At 34.8% G+C, this 27,853-nt stretch overlaps 1 pseudogene; it reads right to left on the minus strand.

Annotated features, from left to right (window-relative positions):
• Window positions 1–4,421: 4,421 nt before the first annotated feature.
• Window positions 4,422–27,853, minus strand: part of LOC116887193 — a 29,679-nt pseudogene continuing 6,247 nt past the window's right edge.

Raw genomic sequence — 27,853 nt, forward strand, 5'->3', positions numbered from 1 at the left:
TTCCTAACAAAAAGTATGCACCAGTGATGTTGATGACATTAAGAATGGAGAGAGAGATGTACAGTTAGCCTGAGTGATTCCCTCATCACTTTGGCCTGTGGATTTGCAGGGAATGAATGCCTGCTAGAATTGGAGAGAAGGACAAACTAAACTATGGGCAGAAAAATTCTGGTAGTTAAGATCTCTTGCAGTGATTCTCTGCAGATGGACACAGAAGGAGAAGGAAGGCTAAAGCATGTGTTTTCTGGAAGACCTAGTGGTGACAACTAGGAGAATGTACATGGAGAAAATGAAAGAAGAGGTTGTACCTGATCTTAGGCTACTCACTTCTTTTTACAAGAGTTTTGACTATGTTTTTATACTAAGATGCTCACATTTAGAAATCTAAAATCTGCAGAAAATGCACGTTAGGATATCAGAATACCATTAGCTTTGAGGTATTTTCAATATAAATTCACCATTTTGTATTAGTTAAAAGGTTGGTGATCGGGGTTGGGGATTTAGCTCAGCGGTAGAGCGCTTGCCTAGCGAGCGCAAGGCCCTGGGTTCGGTCCCCAGCTCCGAAAAAAAGAAAAAAGAAAAAAAAAAAGGTTGGTGATGTATGATGGTTACTCCAATGTAAATAAATGAAACAATACTTAACATATGTTTCTTAAAAATCAAACAAAACAAAAATAAAGCATATTTCTTTGGATTAGAGTGTAGGATTATTTTGTTTTTGAGATAGGCTTTTATATGTAACCATGGCTGGCATAGACTTGTTTGTAAGTCAAGTTGGTCTCAAAATCAAGAAGATCTGCATGCTTCTGCATCTGCTGTCCAGTCCCATCATCTCTATAACCAGTTTTGTAGACTTTTACAAACCGGTTAAGATATTTATGCATTCATGCAAATATACTAGAATACTCATGCTTATAGCTGAAAAAATTAACAAAGGTAGATAATATGAAAAGACTATTATTTCAAATTAAAAAGGGGAGTCTCAAGAAAATACAATTAGAATTGACAGAGATTATTTGCCACTTTTCCCACGGTACATTCTGAAACTGATGCACACTGCTGTATCCTACAAAGGCAGCTCTTCCAAACCATCTAATAGCTTACCAATTGAACACTTCAGCAAATGGTTTTGGAATCTTTACCAGTAGAACATATTTAAAGCTTTGTTTACTTTTTAGTTACATTTATAGTTTTGTGTAGGGTGGTATGTATAAATGAGATCAGGGACCTTTGGAGTACAAAGAAGATGTCAAATCCCTTGTAGTTGTAGTTATAGGAAATTATGAGTCATACAACATGTGTCCTGAGAACTGAAAAGCACTATGCACACTTAACTATGGAGCCATCTCTCCAACCCAGTGCTCCAACACTTGTGACCTTCTATAGTCTTTCCTAGAATGGAGGCTAAATCTTCAAACTGGTACACAAATAAATGAAATAATTTACTGATAAGCATTGCACACACACACACACACACACACACACACACTCACACACACACACACAAATGCAGAGATGTAATAGCCACATAAAAACAATATACTTAAAATAATGATGAATGAGTATAAAGGAGGGAGACAATTGACACATATGGAGAAGCAGAAGGAAAACTACAAGAAGATGAACTGGACCATGCATCAAGCTGCAATGGGAAACCATTATCATTCAAGGAACTGGAGAAGGATTCATGGCATGCTGTCAGAATTATGCACAAATCAAACTTAGAGAAGACAACCGCCAGGTAGTTTTTGTCAGATTTTGGGGGGAAATATCCTCCACCACTGCAAAGAAAAAAATAGGAAAATCAGAAATAATTTGATTTCTGAACATTCCTTATACCTCTTTTTAACACCTGTGGATATTTTAACTAACTACAAAGCAAAGGTCATGTTGTATTTAAATTTCTATACAGAAATGAATCATCAAAGGCAACATGTCAGGCAGAGAAACTACTTGAAAAACAAAAGGAAATTCAGCTTAGAGGAAGCTTTCTCCAGATTCCAAAACTGAAGAGGTCAGTCAAATTCTGTTCTATTGTACTGGCTTTGAGTTGATTGTTCCCAGTAGGCTGAGGTATGCTCCGTCTTGAAAAAACATATTTCAAATTCTTATTTCCTCAGGCCTCAAAAGATGACCTCATTTGGAAATAGATTTTTGGAGCTGCAATCAAATTGAGATGAGGTCATTTATTTTCTGTATAGTACATGAGTCATATTTTTGTAAAAAGGGGAAATATGGACATAGCCAAACACACATGTAATGATATAAAGGGAAGAAAACCATAAAAAAGCTGGAAAGACATATAACTAAAAATAAAATCTTATGCATAGTTAACAATACATCTCTACAAAGGTTATAGAAAATGATAACACATTTTTACATAAGTAACTATTAAACCAGGCTGTGATGTGTGACGCAGAGATATTTGCTGTGGGTACAAAGACAGAAGCAATTATCTTTTCATAAACAAGCAGCTACAACACATAAGATAGAGTATGGCAAGCCAAACAATTAGTGCTCACATGCAATTTGACAACTCTCTTTTCATTTCCAAGCCCTCCTAAAATTCCTTGGCAATTTAAGTGATTTTCCTTCAGTTTGTTACTGAATTGGAGTTGCACAATGGAAAAGCAAAGTTGTTCTTGAACTTATGACAGAAAACAGTTTTGCAGTGAACAATGTTGTAACTAAAGAAAAGTTCCCAATTCTTGAGTGAACTAGGAGACATTCCTCCTTAAAGGTGACATTTCATAAAAAGTGTTGATTTTTTTTTACTCATTCATTTGTTTCTTTCAAAAAATGCCCAAATGTGTTTTAAAAATGCCATTTATATAGAATATATTTATACATAAGTTGTTTCTATTTTTATTTGTGTTTTTGCTAATAAATTCTAAGGCTTCATTAGTTTGTAATTTATCAAAATAGGAAGTAGATTCTGAGGTGTTTTAAGATCATTTGGCAAATGCCTGACATGAATTTCAAGCTTGATTCAGCAGTCAGAGTTTGAGACTGTATCCATTATACATTGTTTTATCTTACATCTTGAAAATCTTGTGTCCTAAAATTGAGAGAGAGCCTATGAAATTTTCAAAGGTGTATTTTTATACTTCAGAGAAAGCAGAAGTATTTTCCTTAAAAATATGCTCAAAAAAATTAAAGAAAAGATGAACAGGGATTGTTTTCTTTAGCATCAATGGAAAAATGGATCTGTTCAAACTTAAATTTTATGTATCAAAATGAAACACAGACAAGTGTCTTTCTGTCCTTCCAAAAAATTGTGAGAAATGAAAAATTGTGCTTACAAAAAATATATCAATAGAACATGACATTGTCAGACTCTTGAGTCTAAAATCTATATTCTAGACTCTGGGAAAGTCGACCTATGTTCTTCTAGGCAGCTAGTTTGTAGTTGTTGATTATAAAAATCATTGCTATGTGGTTCCCTTTACAAACTTTTTATTAGTGACCAAGACTCCTAAATAATAATGGAGTAAAAAATAAAAATTTTGAATAAGAAAAATAAAATGACATTATGTATGTCACAATATACCTACTCATGAGACAGTGGCAAAAATGAACTGGGATTATCTCACCAAATTCTGATTGAATTTAAGTCAGCTCCACAAGGTGAATACTATACTTGCCACTAACATTGACACTATGAACCTATGTGTTAACAGACCAGTCCTCCTAAAGGAGAACCTGTGAGTATTACTCTACTGAGATGACAATTGTCTAAACTAAAGCCCAATGACTTATCATTGATTCTATAAATTAATTTATTTCTTAATCTTTATCAGAGAAGCTTCTATTTGCCATAGATGACAGTTAACACAGAATTTTATTATTGATTATGATATAGATAATATAGGACTGCGAAGTACACAGCCCTATTAGCATATCTATATCTTGTATTTCTGATCAAAGGTCAGTGATACTAGTAGAAGAGTTTACAGAAAGACTGAGTTAGAGATGGTGGATGACTCAAGAATATACAAAATTTAATGCACTAAAAATGATTCAAAATAAGGAAAAATGGGACATTGTAGAAAAATCTGCGAGCTTCTGCTAAACAGCTTTTGATTACAATTAATTGCATGGCATTCTTATGTTCTACTTGAGTCGATTCTAGCTCTATTTGTTAAGATTTTTGAATTTTAGGGAGTACAGATTTTTGAAGTAAGAATTAATGATTCTTTCAGTTTCCTCAGTGTCAGTGTTTATGACTCCTATTTCATTACTGATTTATTTTGACACTGTTTCCCTTCTCTAGGTTAGTTCGACTAAGAGTTTGTCTTTCTTCTTGATTTTCTCAAAGAATTGGGTTTTAATTTGGTTGATTATTTGCATTTTTTCTCTTCTTTTCTTTTTTTGGTTCAATAAAGTTTTATTTTCCCAAATGTACAACTAATTGAACTTGCTCATGTACCTTCACCAGCAGCTGGGGCATCTCCAACCTCTGTGTTTCTGGTGTAAATTCCTTGTGCTCTGTGCTTTGAAACCAGCTTGATGAGTCCTTTACTACGTAGCTCCTGAGGGGATGCTCTGGCCAAGGAGCCTTGAATCTTCAGTCTCTCAGAAACCACAGCTGGAGTAATAAGCTTATAGTTGGGAACTTCTTACAAAGTTTATGGTAAGTAGCTATGTCAAATAGGACAAGATTGTACAGCTTGTCCTGAACTTCACCTTTGGACCACTTCTTTTTGGCATTGCTACCAGATTAATTTACTGGGTCTTTGTCTTTTTTGGCCCACTTTTAATCATCTTTCTTCTTGTCATCCTCGTGCGTCAAGGCAAAGCTCAGAAAGTAGTGAAGACCACTGCAGCCTCACTTTGTCAGAAGAAAAAGTTTGCATTGTTTTCTTTGTTTCTAACTGATTGATTTCCACCATGAGTTTGATTATTTCCTACCATCTACTCCTCTTTTTGTGTACTTTTAAATTGCTGATATGAGAACCTTGTGATTTCTTTATCAGGCCATTTAGTGCTATGAACATTCATTCCTCTTAATGTGGCTTTCATTTTGTCTCATAAATTTGGGTATATTTTGCCTTCATTTTCATTGAATTCTAGAAAGTCTTTAATTTCTTTCTTTATTTCTTCTCTTATGCAGAGATCATTGAATAGAGAGTTGTTCAATTTCCATGAGTTTGTATGTTTCCTGGATATTAGCCAAAAAGTTCAGAATACCCATAATATACCCCACAGACCCTAAGAAGTTAGGCAAGGCTCTAGTGAGAATGGGTCAATCCCACTTAGAACAGAGAACAAACTAAACATGGGAGCTAGAGGAAAGGAGAGACCTGTATTCAAGAGGGAGGGGAAAAGAGAAGGAGGATCAGGTCTAGGGGCAGAAATGAGAGAAGACCAGAGAGCCAGGAGAATGAATGAGAACTTGAAGCTGCCAGAGGCGGGGGATAGAGGGGAACTTCTATAAACTCCTAGAGACCTGGGATTGGATAGACTTTTATGACTCAGTGTGGGTGAACTTAGCTGAAATGTCCAACAATGGAGATGTGCAACCTGAAGTGACCACCTCCAGTTGTAAGAGAGGATGACCAATGGAGGGATGGGAACATCGGCCCAATTATAAAACTTTTCCCCAGAATTGCTTCTGTCTAAATGAAAGGCAGGGGAAAAAGTGGGGAGATACTAAGGAATGGTCAACCAGTGGTCATCCTAACTTGGATCTATCCCATGGGTGGCCACTAGTCCCTGACACTATTAATGATATTATGCTGTGCTGGCCGACAAGAGTCTACCTTTCCTTACCACTGATAGGCCCAACCAGTAGCTTACCAAAATATATGCGGATACTCAGAGCCAAGCATCAGGCTGAGGTCAGTAAACCTGTGGAAGAGTTAGGGGAAGGGCTGAAGGAGAGAAGGTGATGGCAACCACATAGGATGACCAACAGTGTCATCTAACCTAGAACCTGGTAACTCCCAGAGACTGACCAGCCCCACCCCCACCACCAAAGAATGTACATGGGCTAGTCCAAGGCCCCCTGACACATATGTAGCAGAGGGTTGCCTTGTCTGGCCTTGATGGAAGAATATGCACCTAATCCTGTAGAGACTTGATGTACCCAATTGGGAGAGTACCAGATGGGGTGCATTATCTCAAAATCGAAGAGTGGATGGGAAGAAAAACTGTATGAGAGGAGACTTGGAGGGAGACAACATTTGGGATGTAAATTAATAATTAATTAAAAGTAATTAATAATTAATTAAAAGTAACAAAATAATTAATTAACAAAAATTATATATATATATATATATATATATATATATATATAAACGAAACCTCAACATTTCACATAATACAGCTAATGTTGATGTTAAGCTGGAATGTCCTTTTTAGAAAACTGTAACTATCAAGCAATCTAGTGTAATCTGCTGTAAATAATCTATTATATATTCATTAAGAGACTTACCAATACAGACAACATATCTTTTTTTCTTAAAATACTCAGAGCTATATCAATGAAAACAACTCTAAAAGAGAATTAAAAATGTCAATCACAATTAAAAATCAAGTAAATGCATCAATAAAGTGTGCTATGTACACAAACATAACATAGTATGCCAACCTCACAGTAAATGCAATGAACTTGAAATGGTTCTGTTGTGTACTACATAACTCCATATCATTTTAGTTTTGGAGGCTCCATATCTTGAAGGTACAAAATATTCCTTTTGTTAAGAGCCCAAATAAGGTACTTCAAATTCAGATCAACTTTTTAAAGTTAATTATTATGACATGGCATGTTTTCAGGAGTGGTACTTGGGTGGAGAACAGAGGGCATATTTTTAGGAATTTTTTTGCTAACATGTAGTTTTATAAGAAACAACAAGAAAATCTAGTTTTATTTGAGATGTAAGATATATAATATGTATTTGTCACATATTTCAGATCAATTGAATATTTAAAATTTATAAGTACCCTTCAAATATTTGTCATATAAAATTTATATATATTAAAAGGCACTATCTTATGTATGAAACCAATTGTATGATAGAAGGATTCTATTAAAATAGGCTTTTCATCTATCCACATTGTGAAGGAAATAAATTATCAACTGTGAAGTGGTGTGATTTCATTTAGCTTTGTGCTTTAGTACAACACTGGTAAGATGCAATCATGTCAGTTACATAAATATAACAATAAACAAAATTAACTGCATGAATTTCATCTCAGCTTGAGTAGCAAAATGATCAAAACATAATTATCTGTATATTTGGAAAATGACTATTAAAAACATAATTATGTATGAAAAGTCTTACATCCAAATTGATCAGGCTATTTGAAAAGTTACACCAAATTAAACCATTGAGAAATCTCATGTCATTTGAATTATTTGAATTGTATGAAAAATGTGACTATGAAGAATACCTTTAGAAACACTTGATATCCAAAATTTGCTCTTTAAACCATCAAAAATCTCTAATGTAAGTAATAGAATTGAAAATTAGCTTCACCAAAAGAATATAAAATACAACAAAGTAATAACTGTAAGTAAAATTACATTTTAATAGTAATTTGACATGAGGTACAAAATCAGCCTGGGTGCAAAAAGGGTCACATGTGAGAAGGTCACATGAGTGTGTGGCTCACTCTGCAGTTTCAGAATTGGCAACTTAGTTCCTTACTTTTCCAGAATCAAGAAGTCATTTATAGGACTTGGTCTACAGATGAATTCACTTTCACTTTCTATAAAGAGTGGTGCCTTTACATCTATTTACATTCTGATTGTCACATGATCCTCATTGTGGTAGCTCTTATTCAAACATTATAATTTTGGAGAGAGTTTCTGTTGTTTGGGGTTTTTTTGTTTTGTTTTGTTTTGTTTTTGTTAGTTTGTTTTTGTTTTTGTTTTTGTTTGTTTTTGGTGTTTGGTGGCTGGTGGGTTTTTTATTTGTTTTATTTTTATTTGCTTTGCTTTGCTTTGTTTCGTTTTGTTATTCCACCAATTTCCCTTACTTGGTCAACCATATTTGTTGACTCATTCATATGCCTTCTCTTGGGCTCTTTTCCTTCTGTTTATTTGCTTTGTCTAACTTTTATAGACAAGTTTTAACTTAATATATTTTACTTTGAAATGTTTCATTTTTATCTTTTAGCAGACTCTTCTTTTCTAATGAGATACAGAAAAGGAGTGACTCCTGATGAGAGAAGTGATGGGGAAGAACTGAAAGGAGGAAAGAGAGAGAAAATGTAAACAGAATACATTGTATGAGAAAAGAATCTGTTTCCAATGAAAGGACAAACAAGGACACATGTCCCCTATAATGAGTGGACATAAAATGTCATATGAAATCCATCTGGTTCTTTCATTTTCTCACCTTTCTTATATTCCAGAACTTCTAATAAGACTGAGTTTTAGATGATATAATAAAATAATAAGGAGGTACAACTTGTTCAGAGTAGTATTTGTGATTACCATGTTCTTCCTTTATTTTTCCTTTATATATATATATGAGCATTAATTCACTAATGTGTCTTTGCACACATATTATTTCACTAATATATCACACTTTGAGAAATAATTTTCTTTTAGCTTAGTGAAATGTGTTTACGATTATTGTTATTAGTAAAATCAATTTTGCTTTTCAAATGGAATAAATTATATCATTCTGAAAGTTAATATGTAATTGTGAGATTTTTGTCTTTCACCTTCCTTCTTCCTACCCATTTTTGTCTTCTCTCTCTCTCTCTCTCTCTCTCTCTCTCTCTCTCTCTCTCTGTCACTTTCTCTCTAATTGATAGATTCTTTTTTTTTCAATTATATTGTTGAAAACAAGCAAAGAAAAGTTATTCTAAGTACTATCATTTGTTTTCAGACTCCATTTGATCATAGAGAAAAGCTAAATGCAAGGTCCCAGCTTCTAAGGGAGCTGGGGATTTTCCAATAGCTGAACAGCTTCTATTGTAGGACACGGTTAGTTGTCTGAACCCAGATATATCAGGGACGATGTGTGAGTGAACAGCTGTGTGATTCTGGACATCTCCAGGACAATTTCTCTGTCTTGCTCGTCAGGTTCAACTGTGCTCATGTAACCAGGCCCACTAACCTACTCCCAACTCAACTGATGGAAGCTCCCTTGTTCAATTCCGGATGTCAAAATATAACTGGACAAAACTACAGCACACCACACTCTCTCTGGCTTCATGATTTGATCACTGAAATATTATGGCCAGTATTTCTTCAGGGTCGCAGTTCAGCTTCTGAGTCTGCTCTATGGCCTTGATTGATCAATAGTGATTTGATTATAATTAAATTTGTCGTCTGCACTGACCTTTTTTTTGAGTTATGTTGAATTTAAGCAGACCCTACAAACGTTTACATATAATGCATATGTGAAATATGTGTGTCATATATGAATAGTTATTTATTTCTAAATTTTCTAAATATTTCTAAAATTATAAACCAGTTCCAGCCATATAATGTGACTTGAATGTATATAATTTTAAGGCTGCCAGAATGATATTGGGAAATGATTTAAGAGGCTTCTCCTAGGAAAGGCTATTTCTTCTGTGCTAAGCATTATTTTATAGCTTTTTTGTTTTTTATTTAGGATGATATCCATTCACGATTGCCTCTTCCATTTTAATATGTATATTTATGTATTCCTTGTGCAGGTTTTGTGTAGAGAGTCATGCTCTCGAGACTTCACAGATGTAACTTCCCTGTCATTTCTAGAAATTCATGTGGAATTCCTAGTCCTATAGTTCCTACCATCTTTCTGTTTCTTCTGCAATGCTTGGAATCATGACTGAAGGGATTTGTTGAGAAATTTCATTTGGAACTGATTACCATTTTTCTCCTGCATTTTTATCTGGTGTGGTTTTCTGTAAATATATTCATATGTTGCAGAGAGAAGTATTTTAATGAGAGTGAGAGCTAGCTACACTTATCTGTAGGTATATGCATATATATTTAGAATGTAGTTTAAAAGTAAGTTGATTTAAGGAAGTGGTCACAGTAAGTTCACGTCCTACAAAATCCACGTCCTCACTTTTGCAAGGTCTAGGCAAGATTTCCAGGACCAGGCATAATTTTCTTTTTGGGTGAATAGACATTTAAAGCAATAAGAGAGCTTTTAGTTACAGCAAAGGTGAGGGCCACTATTCTGTCCTTAGGGTTATCACATCTTGGTTGTCATTGTTGCAGTTTCGACTCTTCATATTCCTTTCTTCCATTCTTTGAGAGCTTGTTGGCATCTTCTGATACCGTGAAAACTAGTCATACAAGAAAACCATCAGGTCAACTTCTAATTAGAAGCGCATTTATCAAAATATATTTTAAAGACAAAATTGACAATGATAAAATTTTGGAAAATGGTGAAACTAATGTCGCCTATAGATATTAACGCCCTTTAAAAAAAACAAGTTGAATATTAAAAACAGTGTTTTTCTCCTTTTTGTTTTGCTAATTGATATTTTCTTTATTTACATTTCAAATGGTTTTCCTTTCTCAATTTCTCAGACATAAGCCCCCCTACCCGATCTCCCTTCCTTCTTCTATACAGGTGTTCCCCTCCCAAAACACCCCCTTTTCTGCCCCCTGACATTCTCCTATACCTGGGGGAAGCCTTGTCAGGACTAAGGTTTCTGCTCCCACTGATGCCCAACAAGGTCATCCTCTGCTACATATGCTGGAGCCATAGATCTGTCCACCTATATATGGTCTTTGGGTTGTAGTTTAGTCCGTGGGAGCACTGGTTGGTTGGTATTTTTCTTATAGGGTTGCAAGCCCCCTCAGTTCCTTCAATCTTTACTCTAATTCCTCCAACTGGGACCCTGTTCTCAGTTCAATATATGTATATAACTGTATACCCATGTGGGGCAGGCTCTGAATGGCCATTCCTTCAGTCTCTGCTCCAAACACTGTCTCCGTATCCCCTCCTATGAATATTTTGTTTCCTCTTTTAAGAAGAAATGAAACATCAGCATTTTGGTCATCCTTCTTCTTGAGCTTCATGTGGTCTGTGGATTGTATCTTGGGTAATTTGAGCTTTCAGGCTAATATCCACTTATCAGTGAGTGCATACCATGTGTATTTTTCTCTGATTGGGATACCTCACTCAGGGCGATATTTTCTTGTTCGATCCATTTGCAATGAATTTCATGAAGTCATTGTTTTTGATAGCTGAGTAGTACTCCATTGTGCAGATATTTTTTAGTCTCTTCCCCATCCACCCTTCAACTTTTTCACATCCCATATCTCTTTCCTACCCCACTGACTCCACGAGGATGTCCCCACTCCCTCCCCATCAATACTCTGTAATTCCTGGGACCACATGTCCCTTGAGGGCTAGTATCTTCTCTGACTGAACCCAGACTCAGTAGGCCTTTACTGTATTTGTATTGGCGGGTCCATATCAGTTGGTTTGGGATGTTTGTTTGATGATCCAGCGCCTAAAAGATCTCAGGAGTCCAGGTCAATTGAGACTGTTTGTCCTTTCACGGGTCACCCTCTTTTTCGGTTTCTTCAAGTTTTTTCTTATTTCAACCACAGTGGTCAGCAACTTCTCTTCATTAGAAGCTGCTTGTTGGGTCTTTTAGGGGCATTTACAATAGGACTCTTTTTTGTGAGTGGTCCATAGCCTCCATAATAGTGTCAGGCTTTGGGCCTTCCCTTGGTCAAGATCCCACTTTGGATCTGTCACTGGACTTTTCTTTTCCTCGAACTCTTCTCCATTTCTACCTTGCAGTTCTTTCCAACAGGAAAAATTATGGGGTCAGATTTTTGACTCTTGCAATAGCAACCCCATCCCTCAGTTGATGCCCTATCTTTATGCTGGAGGTGGGTTCTACAAGACCCCTCTTCCCACTGTAGGACATTTTATGTAAGTTCTCCTACTTTGAGTCTTGAGAGTCTCTCACCTCCCAGGTCCCTGGTACATTCTAGAGGGTCCTCCCAACCTCCTACCCTCTGAGGTTGCGTGTTTCCTTCTTTCTACTGGCCCTCAGGGCTATAGCTTATTTTCTATGAAGTATGTTAAGCTTCTCACAGAGTACACTTGTATATTGATAATACCTAGTTTCTAAATTTCTGCTTAATGAGGAATTTCACATTTCACAGAGTCATACATTCTGACCATTTTTGGAATATGATAGGTACGAACAGGACATATTATTTTTCTATTTTCAACTTTCAGCAGTGGCTCACAATTTTGGCTCATGGAACCTCTTCTGTCTTCAAACAGACAATGGCTGGTCAACATTTTTATCTTCATTTCAGTGTTCCTGGTGAATTTTGCCTTACAACTCTTTGACTTACAACTCCTTTTATAATTTTATTATATTCATACTAATATTCAAAATTTTTTTTCATTTTAAATTTTTTTGGTCATTCTTTTATATAAACTATGAACTTAACACCAATTTAACATACAACATATAGAACACTTGATATCCCTGAGAAAATCATGCATGTCCTTGAGTTATTTTTGTGCCTCATAAAAGTCACTTTGCTGGAAATGCAAACAAATAGACATAAATCTATGTGGTTAACTAATGCATTGTTTGTAGGTGCAGAAACACAGACATAAAGATGCCATTGTAAATGGATTTTGTGAACTTTTACTTATTTACCTTGGGAGGGTCAGTTTCAGTTAAGACAGGTAGATCCACTTAGACCATTTTCCCAGATATATATATATCTCAACATCCAAATGACTGGACAGAAGAGATATAGGGAGATATAGTGCTCTTGCACTTGGGGTCAGAGAGGAAAAGAGAGAAAAGAAAGGGCAGGAGGAGGAGGAGGAGGAGGAGGAGGAGGAGGAGGAGGAGGAGGAGGAGGAGGAGGAGGAGGAGGAGGAGGACAAAGCTGCCTTGGGTTAGATGTAAAGAAACTGTGGGTTGGTCGATTGGAGTTAAGAGCAGCCCTGAAGAAACATAGTAAGTAATAACTTGGAGTTCTCAATAGGATAGTACATCTGATCAGTGTAGACAGTAAGCAGCTACCCCACTTTTATGCTGCTTAAAGCTTATTGTAAATATTAAGGTGTGTGTGTGTGTGTGTGTGTGTGTGTGTGTGTGTGTGTGTGTTTGTGTGTTTCATCAGAGAACTTAAATAACAAAGGTGGTGTTGTGGTAAATATTAAATAACTGAACCCCGACTCATAGCATTGGCACCATCTGTCCACATGACACTAGAGGGGGGTTTCCATCTCCATCAGCCAGACTGGGCAGATTCTCTGGCCCAGAGCTCTCAAAACATCTCCACCAGATTTATATCAGTAAATTCTCACTCTACAAAATGTCCACACAATAAACTCAGAGCCAATTGACATATAAACTTACTTCCTGTAAGTTCCCAATTTCCATCCCACATTACTGTTGGCTAGACACTGGCCCCAACAGTAGTCTCCCTACGTTCATGGCTACCCCCATGCAGTGGTGCCTATCTCGAGGCTCTCTGTTCACACTCCCTGCATCTACCCCCTGTGGTTATAGTCACAATTCCTAGTAACCGTTAAAATCAAAACTCTAGAGGCTTGTAATTTATCAGTCAGATTTATATCAGTAAATTCTCACTCCACAAAATGTCCACACAATAAACTCAGAGCCAATTAACATTCATACAAACTGGATAAGACAAATTGTCTTCCGATAATCCATCCCTTATAAGATAATCATAGCCACCTGTGGCTATTTAAAGTCACACGGGGCAGGTCATCCTTCTCCTCCATCTTCTCCTCTTCTTCCCTTGTCCTACCTTTCCAGCCTTACAAAAGCTCTGAGCCCTGCTTTCTTTATCACTGTCCAATCACAGGCCTTCTTATCTTGTGCCTGCTCTCACCTGCATGTAGACATCAATCCACAAGGTGGGGTAAAAATTGTGGGCCAGGGCTAAATACTTTCTACATCATGCATCAGAAATGCTTCTTATCTATGTCAAAAATAAGAAATTTTAGATGATTAGCAACTATTATATCCAAAAACAGAAAAAAGAATAATTCCACGCTTCACCTTTCAACTTCTATTTACTTTTATTTGTATATGTCCATGTGTTCACTTATCTGTGTGTGCACTACACACATAGTTCCTACTGACAGCAGAATAGGGTGTTAAGTCTCTGGGACCTAAAGTTACAGATTGTGGCGAGGCATCTGATATGAGTACTAGGAAACCAGTTTTTCTATAAAAGTTGTAAGCACTGAGCTATTTTGTCAGTGATCTCTAAATTACATTTTTAGACAATGTTCCAGTATGATTAATGAGAAAGGGAAGGTTAAACCAAGAATAATTGCATGAACTTGATTTAATGAAGCTTCATAGACTCATGCTTTTTGTCTATTCCTTTATGGTGCTAGGTATGAGCAAATAAAAGAATGATGGTCCTGAGGGGGAACTGCATTCCATGATTTTCTCATTTAATTAGAGTAGAACCCAATGTACTGTACACCACAGAAGCAAAACTAGTGAGAACTACTTATGTACATATATTTTCTAAACTAATGATTAATTGGCAATTGTTTTATGTGCTTAGTACGAGCTGTTAACAGTGGCTCCTAGAGTTCCTTAAAAAAACATTTAAATGTAGGCACAATACATATAGTTCTGTTTGAGTTTTCATTTACAGGGCATATGTTACTAAGTATTTCTCGTGGGTAGTATTTGCTAAACCTAGTTTCTGTAGTCCATGCTTGTATTTTTTTAAACATGTAAATAAAGTAAATTTAAAACCATTAGGTTTTAGCTAGAGAAAAGTAGGGACAGAAAAAGCTGAATTCACTCAATCCAAGAATAATATTTAAGAAAAGTTTAGAGAGAAAGAATTATGAATCATAATATGAGAAAAGAGAGATTTCACTAATTATAATTAGTGATTGCCTTCAGGCTAACATTTATACTACAGGTTAAAGCAATTTTGTTGTTTTTGTTGTTGTTAATAAAACTGTCAAACATTAAGGAGGCTTTATTCTTACCTAAATGAATTTGTCATAATGATTCAGATTCATTCTGTAATGAGAATGGAACATAAGATTAACATCCCCAAATTAAATAATTAATTGAATTCCATTTCAATTATAATTACTAATTGATACAAAGCAATTAGCTCAACTCCTACAGGTAATCGATTTTATAAGAGGAATCTTTAATAAGTGGTTAGATCATAATAGGTGAATAGTTCATATACACTGGGTAATTAGACAATTTTTTTGTCTCGCTAAGCACCTCAAGAAAATGGCACTAGAATATTTTATAGGTAAGATTTTTCCCATAATGGTTCCGTTGATAGTTTTTCCTTTGGTAATGGAGGTTCTTTGATAGTTAACACTACCAGTGCTACCAATGTGATCTACCTCATTAGTCATTCTAGAATTCTCCTTTCTGCTTTCCCCCAAGTATAAGGTAAATGATGTGACTGGAACCATTTTATTTATATTTCTGCTTTTCCAATGTTATTGGAAACAGCTATCATTTAAGGGAAATTGTACTTGTGAGATAGGCTAATGGGAAAGGAAGATAAATACAGAAGTAGTATTTTCATTATCCCAATATTTCAAACAATAATATTGTAGAATAATAAATACAATGAGAAAACTGGATTAAGTCTCCAGTGTATTCTCCTAATTTCAAGACATGGAAATATCGGTGGGAACATTTACTCAAATGCAATTGTTGACCTTATAGGATTTAATTCATCGATTTTTGGTCTATAAAATGAATTTCAATAATAAATATGTTTTCAGCTACCAGGAAGTTTTGGTCCATAATTAACATTTTAAAAAGGTAGACAAAATTGATCTACTTGTACAACCTATGTTTTTTGTTTCCTCCAAAAGCCAAAATCATATCAGTGCAAGGCAGTATAATTCTACTAGCCTGTAAAATGATCAATTTTGTGAAACAAAATTGTATAGATCTTTATTAGACTATTCGTAACATATCTTTTTAAAAGATTCTCAATTCTCTTTTAAACAACCTCACTAAAAACATAAAATAACTGTTGTTTTGAAAGAAATATTCATAAAAATGGCTATAAAGAATGTTTTTGCCTTTCAGGTCAGAAATCTGAAGTGTGTATGGAATGCTTGCTAATGTGAGTAGTAAGAACCCAATGTCAATTCTGTCAGCTTTGGCAAGACACCCTTACATCACAAAGTGTCAGCAGCAGCCTGAAATAATGGAAGCAAGTCCACATTAAAAAAATATTAAAAACACTTCAAGTATAAGTAAGCATATAGATAAAGGTCATTTTATCATAAATCTGATATCTAAAACTATAAGCCACAGACACAAAAATCAATTATAATTAAAGCCCTCCTATGGTACCAAAGGAGAATGGTAAACATCAAAACAGCCATGTTTCCTGCTATCTATATGAGTAATACAAGTTACAGTGTTGAAATATCCCTAGGTAAAACAGAATACTTATTTTCTGCTACACAGCAAGAGACTCACAGCCAGAAAGTGAGAGAACACTCATCACTAAATGAATGTATCCATTAAATTAATCCTCTCAGAGCTTACAAGAGCATAGTATTTGAATCCATTCTATCTGTTGACTTGCGTGTCTTTACCTAAATATATTCACTATTAGTTAATATACTCAATACATTTACCTCACATGTTTGAGATGGTTTGATACTTGAGAATGATGTTATAAGTACCGTGGGCTTTAATATAGAATTTATTGAACTGTGTAACTTGATTACAGAATTCCACAAACACCTTTACCTGGCCCCTGCAGGCAAGGAAGTATTTTTAGAGTGGAAAGGAGCAGCAGAAAAAAAATGCCTTCCTGATCAGTGATCATACATGATCTTCAAGAATGATTTTAAAATGTATGGTAAATAGAAATTAATAAAACATACCCTTTAAAAATAAAAGAATTTTCAAGTATACATAATTTCTATTATTGCCAATTTTAGTTTGATAAGCCAAGTAGAATTAAATACTTTTACTGAGCAAAATGTTAGTGCCCAATGATGTAGAGTTGAAGACCATATAGGCTAAAATAGAACAATATTTGAATATGGAACTACAATGTTTGATCTGATTGAGTACTGAATAAATGTTAGCCATAGAAGAAAACAACTCTTAGAGAGAAGAGTGTTGACTCTCTATGTGCTATCATCTAACAGGTTTTAGCCACTGGACACACAGGGGGAACTGACTTTTGAGCACTGTTGTTCCTGGGAAAATTTGATGTTGTTACTACCTGTGCAGTTCTAAGACACTTGTGAACGATGGAACTTAATTAATTGAAAGGCATGCTTTAAGTTTCTCTGTTTTCTTCCCTAAGGAAAAGCACAATTTGTGAAACAGGCTGCTCTCACTTCTGAGGCCAATGAATACTTGATTGAGCACAAGATCTCTGCCTACAATCATAGACATGGAGTTTTTGTAACACTGGAATATGTATTAATATCTTCCCTGGGTGAAGCATAAAGTAGCTTAGCTACAGATGTTAGTAGGTATTTAAAGATCATTTGTAGACCCAAGTATAAAAGAAAATTAAAAATCAACAAAGATATAAAGTCAATGTTAGTAATTATATAGATGAAAGTAGTTACTGGAGAGGTTAAAACATACATTACTTCTGTTTTGGTTAGTACTCTTGTATATTTTAATAATCAAGTTATTATAGGTAATGGAAGCATTACTACGTTCATACTGATACAGCTCATATGATCAACTAATAAATTGATTCTTACTTATAACAACCAAATTAAATAACTGTTACCAAACACCTATTTACAAGGATTTGAATAGTCTGGAAAGCACATCTTTCGGCATTTAGCCATAATAGCCACTGGATGGCAGTATTATGTTGTGCCTGTTAATTATTTTCAGGTCATAATTTCTTTTGCATACTTCAAATGTAGAAATGGGCTTTTATAAAGAAAACCTTTAAGCAAAATAAAAAGTTACATCATCATAGAAAGCATTTATGTTTAGTCAATCCACCATGTAAGTCCATTTCTAGCCTGACAAAATGTGTTGCCTAGCTCTGAAGCAAAATTATGTAGACTTCTCTTTGTTTAATATAAGCCTATTCATCTTTTTCCACAATTCTGTTGGGGTTCACAGAATAATTGCACAGTTGTCTAACTTTCTTGATATTACATTTTGTTATCACTTAACTGAGATAAGTCCAAAAATTTTTTACATTAGGTCCTGTGTGTGAATCGAGATATTTGAAAATTATTGACAATGAATAATATTTGACTCAAAAGATACTTTGGATTATTGTAAACATTTTATAAATATATGCTAATGTATCAGTATGAGATTCTTTCACTCTAATTCTTGTAGCTTTTTATGTATGATCAAAGTTCAACTGATTTGCATTTTGAAATTAATAGCAAAATAATGAAAGATGCTTAATTTTTTAATTAAATGACTTATAATGTGATTATAGGTATTGATGGTAATGCATCAGACGTTTGTACTTCGGTGGGGATGGACGTCCCCCTGGTTTTATCAATGACTGCTTTTCTCTATGCCATATTAAGCCTGACAAGATGGGGTGCACCTGGACTAACAATACCCTGGAGCCTGAGGCAGAGGCCAGCATGTTTACAAAAGTTTGACACTGTATCAAAATCAAAAAGAAGAAAAATGAGAGATGGCAAAGATAGAACAAGAAAAGAGAGGGCAGTGTGTTAAAAAAAAACAGAAATAAAAATAAAGGACATGAATTGTCACAGATTTTACCAATGAATGAATAAGAAAAAAAGAAAAGGAAAGACAATTTTAAAAAAGGAAAGAATGACTGGTCCTAAGTTTCAGCACCAAATGAATGAAAAAAAGGAAACAAGAAGTAAAAGGACATGCCTGCTTCTAGGTATGGTTGAGAAGAAAATTTATTACAGATATGTGAGAGAGAATAGTCAAATGCAGGGATGTCTGGAAGAACCCAGAATGGATGTATTCTGAGTTATGTGAGGGTGGTGGGGGTAAGAAGAAATCCATGTAGAGCAGTCAGGAGACCCAAAAGACAGAACAGGTAACCAAATGGCTGAATTATATACTGAAGGACTGGTAGGTTATTTCCCTGCAGGTGCAGTGAACCAATTAAAACCACATTAGATTATATTAAAGGCAGGTTTACTGGGAAGCTGCTCTTAGACAAGTTCACTTGGCCCCAAAGATAGAGGTCAAAGGAGTCGCCATAGAGAAAATGGGGTAGGAGAAAGAAAAAGAGAGAAGGGACATATGCATGCATACATAGAGAAGGGACAGAGAAGAAGAAGAAGAAATAGAGAGCAAAATACCTGGATTACATAGAAAAAAGCCACTGCAGAAAGTGCAACACAACCCCTGGGCTCTAAAGTTCAGGGTTCAGTACAGGATATTCCAGGTAAGGACTGAGGAATGCTGGCAGGATCTAGAGGCCAGGTCCATTTTTATATGTAAAATATGTACCTTAGTCTATTGTCCCGGGGTCTAAAACCTAACATTCCCAGCCTTTCATTGATGATAAATGAATAAAGGGACATCCCAATTATCCAAAACTACTTCCTGCTTATGGGTAAAAAGAATATTGGCTAAGTCTAGAAAGACCTGGTTCTTTCACTGTTGCCCAGGGTATGTGACCATCTAGGGGTAGGAATGTGTAGGCCAAGGTGAAACAGTCTCTGAGGCTGGGATAGAGCACATTGGGTAACTATTTTGGAGTTTTTCTAAATGCAGATTCTGAGGGAACACTTGGATATTACGGGCAGAAGATAGGAGTTTAAGGAGAAAAGCTTTTAGGGTGTACATTTTAAACTCTTAGGCCCATGATCTTGGTAATTGGAGGAGGTATAAGGGAGACAGGGAAAGGGAAATAGATCCTATCCTTAGGAATAGTCGTGTAAGGAGGTAAACAGGTATCCCTCAGTCCCTATGTGGCATACCTTGATCTCAACCCTGAACTTTCCATCCCAAGGGTTGGCCTACCCTTCTACCAGAGGCTCAATCTTTCAGACCAGTGAATTACCTGAGAGCAGTTTCCCAAAAATCCTGCCTTTAATATACTCTAATTTGGCTTGACTTAGCTCATTTCACTGGTGGAGAAATAACCTATCAAGGACAGCTAGGAGAAAAGCCACTTAGTGCCTGGGCTGAAAATGTTTAGGTTAGGAGACTAAGTATGCCAGGCAGGACAATCAATAAATGTATTAAGAGATGAATGCCTGGAGAACCTTGAATCCATCATCTGCACTTATTTGCTAACTGAGAACCTCAACCTTTTGTCCTGGTTTGAAACCTAACCTTGAAACCTAAGCAGCAGAAGTAGTGAAAGAGAGAGAGAGAGAGAGAGAGAGAGAGAGAGAGAGAGAGAGAGAGAGAGAGAGAGAGAGAGAGAGAGAGAGAGAGGAAGGATGGAGGAAAGAAAGAAAGAAAGGAAGGAAGGAAGGAAGGAAAGAAAAAAAGAAGGAAGGAAGAAAGGAAGGAAAAGAAAGAAAGAGAAAGAAAGAAAGAAAGAAAGAAAGACACCATCCACAGCAATGGACTAGATTCAACTACCAAAATGCTTCCTATATTTCTTTGGTGCCATTATAGCAATAGATTTCAAGCTGGGAGATACAAAAAGAAGAATGATTGATTAGAATTAAAATTATGATTTCTGAGAAGTCCAAGCAGCATGGTATTGATGTCTTGGCAAGATTCTCCTGGCCATATTACCACAAGTTGGACAAGTAGAACGGGGCGTGAACCTGTGTATAGGGACATATGCATTTGATGAGTTCACGTAATAAATAACCACTCTTTCTCACATGAACCTCTCTTGGCAAAGTTACAGTAATAATTTCCAGAAAATAAAATCCTTTACCTAATTACTTCTGGCTTGCCTGGATCTCTCAGAGCTTAAAGTTCAATACCTGTTTCTTCAGGAGAACCAAAGGATCCACACTAGAGCAACATGTGATTAATAACAGAGGACTGAACTTTTCAAGTGTTCATGTGATGTACTGGTTATGACTAGTTTCAATTAACATGTTTCAGAGAAAACTATGTTTATCCGTTCTCTAAAACATTAGCTTTAAATTATTCTACTCTTAAATATTTTCTTGAAAGTTCATTCAGACTTCTTTATTGACTACAGATATGTCCTATAGAAAATGAATACATACATGATATATATGAATATGTATGTTTAAACAAATATGTATGTTTAAAATATTAAAATATTAAACAACTAGATGATTCAACCTGATTTTAAACAAGATAGTATGCTTATCGATTGTTATATTTTCACATGATACATACTTATTTTATGTGTGTGTGAAGGGTCATGTATACCATACTCCACGTGTGAAAGTCAGAACATATTTTGTCCAAAATTTTCTGTCTCCCTCCACTATGTGGTTCTTGGAGAATGAACTGACATAATCACCGTTACCTCACTTTGTGGGTTTAGGTTGTTTTAAATCTACTTTTAGTAAGATTTTTACAATGTTTTAATATGTCTTCTATCTCATCATCCACCAGAGGTAGAACAAAAGAATGGTTAATTGGACAGAGGATGTTTAGAAACATTTCTTTTTCTTCTCTTTTTATTTGGGGGTGTGTGTAAATTGACTCTCACATATCGGTGGGGATATCAGCAGTTTAGTTTACGTGTATCAGCAGGGTCAGTTCAATCCACTTGTACACACCATTTACTAATCAGTGATGATAGGTCAATCTAGAAGGTGCAAGGCTCTGCTCTTCAGCCTGAGTCCAATAAAGCAGGAAGAATATTCAGGAACACCATCAGAAGCCTTTTGGTGCATTTCTCTCTATCAAGTTGGAAAAAAAAGATGAGCAAAAAAAAGACATAATAATAATAATAATAATAATAATAATAATAATATATCATCAACAAAGACCAATATCAACAAAGTCCAACAATGACCAACAAAAAAACGACAAGACATATCAATATCATCTAGTATATACTGTCCATTAGACTATATCCTTTTTAAACATCATGTAAATTCTCTAACATCAACTCTAAGAGAATATCACATGCCCTTTTTCCAGACTATCTCTAAAAATACACCACAAGTCTATTCTTAACAAAACATTCTCCCACATGTCCACTTTTTAAAAAATCCTTTCATTAGACAATTTGTAAAAAAAAAAAATCATATAATGTAACTAAGTCTCCAATTTTATTTTACTTTAGCCATTTCAACAGTAACTTTTTAAGTTTTACAGTTTGAATAGTCATTAAGAAATTTAATTTAGGGACAAAAGGGAGAAAATATTGCTTACAAAATTCTTAATACTTTAAATGTGTAAATAAAATAATTATAGTGATTTCAGAAAAACTATAACATTTATCATAAATACATGTTAAGGGCTGGAAAACTTCATGGTTAAGAATTCTGTTTTCCAGAGGTCCTGAGTTCAACCCAGCAACCACATGGTGGCTCACAACCATTAAAGAGATCCGAGACTTGGTGTGTCTGAAAACATTCTACAGTGGACATCTATAATAAATTTAAATCTTAAAAAAATAAATACATGTTAAAAAACTCATAATTCCTTTTCATGGCCAGTTTGTATAATATATAGGAAATTAAAGGGGAGACTTAGGATAAAACATTCTATGCATGGAAATAGATTTATATGAAGTAAATAATTAAATTCAACTCAGGTTTGGAGGAATTATAATTCAAATAATATATATATATATAATATATATTATATATATAATATATATAATTTTGAGGTCAAATTTGCACTTTGATTTGATCTATCAAATAACAACTAAACATTAATTTGTTTCTTATTCCATTGCATATAATTGCCTAAACCAGATACCAACACCATATTTGAATAGTAAGTGTAAATTTCTAAATGAAAAAAGTAGACTCCTTTAGATTGGATCAGGTGTTTTCTGCATGTACATCCAAATATTAAATTACTAAAAATGATATAGAATCATTATTTTTCTTTTGTGAAATTTTAAAATTGATAAAATTATTAAGGTAATCATATACTGTTTAAAATTAGATTTGAAAGTAGAACAAAAATAATCTAATAAAATGAACTTTTTCTTACCCATTTTAAAACTGCTTTTTATTTTATTTAAAGACTAATATCTGCTTATAGAAATGTGTAAAATGAATTTAATTAGATTGTTAATGAATTTTCTTCCTCTAAATTTCCATGTTATCTTAAGTGATAAAGAGAAATAAATGATTATTAAAGGCTAAGGAGAATTAATTCTACTCTATTTTGAGAATCAACTGTGACCGTAGGAAACTCCCTCAAGGATTTAAAAAATTGGGAACTGTCACTTTCTCAAGCTGAAAAAAATTAACATAAAGCAATAGCCATATACAATAAAGAATGCATTTGAAAGATGTCCACACATTTTGCTTGACTTTATTTAGAAAACAAAACAAGCTCTACTATACTTGAAAATAGTTGAAACATTAGGTTACTTCTAAGACCAAGATGGATTAAAAAAAAGTATGCATACATAAAAGAGCAATCAATCAGGCTTGGCATTTTTTGTAGTGTTCATTCACCTTGTAAATGTAAAAATAGAACACTCTATAATTGGCTACTATACATTTTTATGAAAATGTATTACCCAGTAACATCATTATCGATTTAAATTCAAGTAGTTGAACTCTTTGCAGTTTCTTTATCTAATGCTAGTTTATGTATAAGAGTAGATAATATTACTGTAACTTCAAATTTTCATTTGCACATGAGAATTTCACAATTAACTACATTTAAAAGATGCTGATGTTAGCTATATTTCAGCCTTGCAATGATAACACCAGCAAGGATCGGGCAAAAGGATCAGAAATTCAAGGACAGTCTTGAATATATATAGAATTTTAGTATAGCCTGAGTGTCTTAGGCAGGGTTTGTATTCCTGCACAAAACGTCATGACTAGGAAACCATTTTGGGAGGAAAGGGTTTATTCAGTTTACACTTCCACATTGCTGTTCGCCACCAAGGAAGTCAGGACAGGAACTCACACAGGAACTTGGAGGAAAGAGCTAATGCAGAGGCCATGGTAGGTGCTGCTTATTGGCTTGTTTTCCCTAGATTGCTCACCTTGCTTTCTAAGAGAACCCAGGACTACCAGCCCAGGGTTGGCACCACCCACAGTGGAGCTCTATCCCATGAAGGCAGTTCATCAAGGAGGCTCCTTTCTCTGTCATAAATCCAGCTTGTGTCAAGTTGCCACACAAAACCAGTCAGTAAACTGAGTATCCTCCAAAACTGTTCAAAATTTAATCCTTTATTGTTAGAAAGTTGTATTTTGTCCACATAATGAATTCATTAATCACTTGCATGTATCTAATGATACTATAAATTTAATTAAATGCAATCTCTTCCTTCAGATATCAAATGCAGCATTAATAAGATAAATGAAGGTCAGCATGCAAAGGAATAGAGAATAAGGTAGATTTTATGATAAATTGAAAATCATTTTTTGAGCATGAAAATCAACACTTTCAAAGATTCTTATTCAGCACATATCCATGGGCTGACCACCTGTATTCTTTTAAAAAATATAATTCATATAACTCATATTCAGAAAAGAACATTATCTTTTTAATATCTTAAATAGATCCTTTCCTCCTCCTCCTCCTCCTCCTCCTCCTCCTCCTCCTCCCTCCTCCTCCTTCTCCTTTTCTTTTTCTTCTTCTTCTTCTTCTCCTCTTCTTCTTCTTCTTCTTCTTCTTCTTCTTCTTCTTCTTCTTCTTCTTCTTCTTCTTCTTCTTCTTCTTCTTCTTCTTTTCTTCTTTCTTTGTCTTTTCTTCTTCTTCTTCTTCTTCTCTTCTTTCCATCATTTCATACGCTCAATGTCATATCACTATGTAGCACTGGCTAAGCAGAAACTCACAAAGATCTTCTTCTAATTCTGCACCCTGGGTGTTGGAATTAAAAGTTTGTGTCACCATTCAAGGCTGAACATATCTACTCATGTAGTGAATTTATGCTAAAACAAATTGATGGCCCAGTTATTCACCAGACATACCTAACTTCAAACAATAACTACAACTTAAGTGGAAACACACAACCCAGTAAAAGAGCCTTTGCTTGAATCTGTAATTTACTTCAAGGGCTCTCATCATTCTAGATATTGTACTATGGCAGAAAAATTAAAAGTAGAATTAAATTAACAGATGCATGAAGAAAACCCATATACTAGACAGGAAGATTCTAACATCTTTTAGAAAGCATTAATTTTCTAACATCAATGTTTAGCAATACTCAATAGAATGCAATCATCACAAACTCTCTGTACCATAATTTTCTGCTAAAGTGCATGGTGAAGACTGTGATTTTAATACCAAGCAACATGGACTGAACTGTCTGAAGCACTTCCTCAAAAAAAGATTTAAAACAACATAACTTTTGTATGGAGGACTTTGGTATAGAATATGATCATTAGAATAAAAAGTGAAGTGCACTCTAAATAACAAAGATAAAATTTTTCAATGAGAATGGTATTTCCCATGTTATTCAAACTGAGATAATGAGGGCAGTCTAAAGATGAGAAATGGAAAGAACAAGTAGAACGAGAGAGGAGAAGAAAGAAGGAAGAAGAGAAAGTCTAAAAATGTAAGATAAACAGGAAAGCTTTAATGATGAAACAGAGACCATTGACAGAATGTACTTTCTGTTTTGAAATCTTATTCATTTGTTTTCATGTGGCCTAATAAATACCCAAAATTCTAAAACAGAAGAGCACTTTTGAATTTAATTAAATAGTAAGAACAAGAATATAATCATTTGGCAATATATTATAGGTGTTCCAAAACATAGTTGATATCTTCCCAAGCCTAAAGTATCATTTCAGAACTTCAGTTACTGCAATGTTAGATCAAAATGATAGCTAACCCATTTGGTACACATGAAAACTAGGGCTAGATCCTGAGTTCACAAGATAATTTTTTATTTATAGAGAACAGTGACTGTAGAATATAAAATTGGAATATAGAGTCCTACATCAGAGGTTTGAGGTTTTGTCTGCTGCTATGTTCTATAATTCTACTTGCAGGCCCCCAAAGGCTGGTTACCCCAGAGATGATTGAGTCCACACATAGATACAAGTGACATTATGTGACCTTACTCTCAAGTTATGTCTGATTGGCAAATAAAGACGTTGATAGTGGACAAGTGGGTTGGTCAGAAAAAAAAAACATGACTAATTATATAAAGGGATTATTGTCTGAAAAAGACATAACACCATAGAAGATAGATATTAGCCTAGCCCTTGTGCTGATTAAGGATTATTGTAAATATAAAAGTTGTGTGTCTTTTATCCAGGAATTAAACGGTTAAAGGCAGAGTAGAAACCTTAGAATGGGATTAAATGTTTCTACAAGAATACAGGAAGCATGTGAGACAATTCCTGAATATATTCAAAGCTACCATGATCTAAATAGAATTTGCAGAGTCCAGTTGCACTAGGTTTGACTGGGAAGAAAAAGTTGTTTGACTACCTGTCTGTCATAAACACTTGTATCCACTTCTTTATTTTGTTATCTAAATTGTGGAAAGACTATCTTTGAAGTATAACTATGGGTTTTTCCATCTGTGCCCCAGTTACCAAAATAAAACCTCCAAGAATTAATTATATATGAATAAATATATAAAGACTATCAAAAAAGAGACTATAAACTTGTGTTTTTTTCTCCAAGTAGCTCTTTTGTTTGTTTGTTTGCTTGTTTTAATAGCTTGAGTATTTCTTATTTGCATTTCGAATGTTATTCCCTTTCCTGGTTTCCAGGCAAACATCTCCCTAAAAATGGGATTCAGACTAAACAAAGAATTCACAGCTGAGGAATGCTGAATGGCTTTGAAACACCTAAAGAAATGTTCAACATCTTTAGTCATAAGGGAAATGCAAGTCAAAACAACCCTGAGATTTCACCTAGCTCTTAATTTTATTAACCCATTTACTCTACTCTATGAGCAAAACATGGCTGGTTTCCTTTTCTTTCTTTTGTGCTTTTGTTTCCTCAGACTTCAGGATGAGGCTACTTTGGAACATGAAACTATCTCAGAGTTTTCTCTCTCTACTGCTCCCACCTCTTATTTTCTACCTCAGCTTATTGGCCAATCAATTTTTTTCTCATTTACAAATGATGCTTCAATACAGATCAGAAGAGATTCCCTCTATATTTCTCCTTTTAATTTTAATAAAAGTTTCTTTCTGTTTAAATAATAACTAACTATAAACAATAAGAATTACAAAAACTATCAGGTAAGATTACATTCACAATATCCAGTCTATATAAATTTTGCAATGGTGGAGAAAGAGTCTATCTTGATAAGTTCAGAGTTCTGTACTTAAATCAGTTTCTATCATAACATGCATTACCAACCTAAAAACATCTTCTTAGACCATAAAATAATTTCTTAAATTCTGAATAATTTAAGCTTAACTGTGAATCTATAACTATCTAGTCATTTACCTCATCACAGACCTGTGAAAGAGTGACTATTATCTGACTATGGAGAAAGAAGAGGCAAGTAGCCTCCAAAACTATAGAAATGACACAAACCTGGCTGCCTAGACAGTCACCTAAAACTTTGCTTTCATTGGAGCATCATCTTTGACCTTCTGGCCCAGAATATATGACAAACTTTTTGTATAGTGGGAAATATGAAGAACTTATGAAGGACTCTCAGCACTTTTCTTTGCCATATCTTATTAGTCCAGATCGGAGAGCATACTATTAGCAATTGAATCAAGGGCAGATTCTTTCCCAGCGCTAACTTGCCATAAGAAGGAAACCTTGTAAGGAAACCTCATCATCTTCTGGAAAATGGAATGAGGATCCTGCCAGAAGCAGACCTGTTCCTTTGTCAAAATATTTTGTAGATCTCCTGGGCTTTTGAAGACCATCTGTCTATTTATATTATATCATA

This window comes from Rattus rattus, chromosome 1 (genome assembly GCF_011064425.1).
Source record: "Rattus rattus isolate New Zealand chromosome 1, Rrattus_CSIRO_v1, whole genome shotgun sequence".
In the NCBI taxonomy this organism is placed as follows: domain Eukaryota; kingdom Metazoa; phylum Chordata; class Mammalia; order Rodentia; family Muridae; genus Rattus; species Rattus rattus.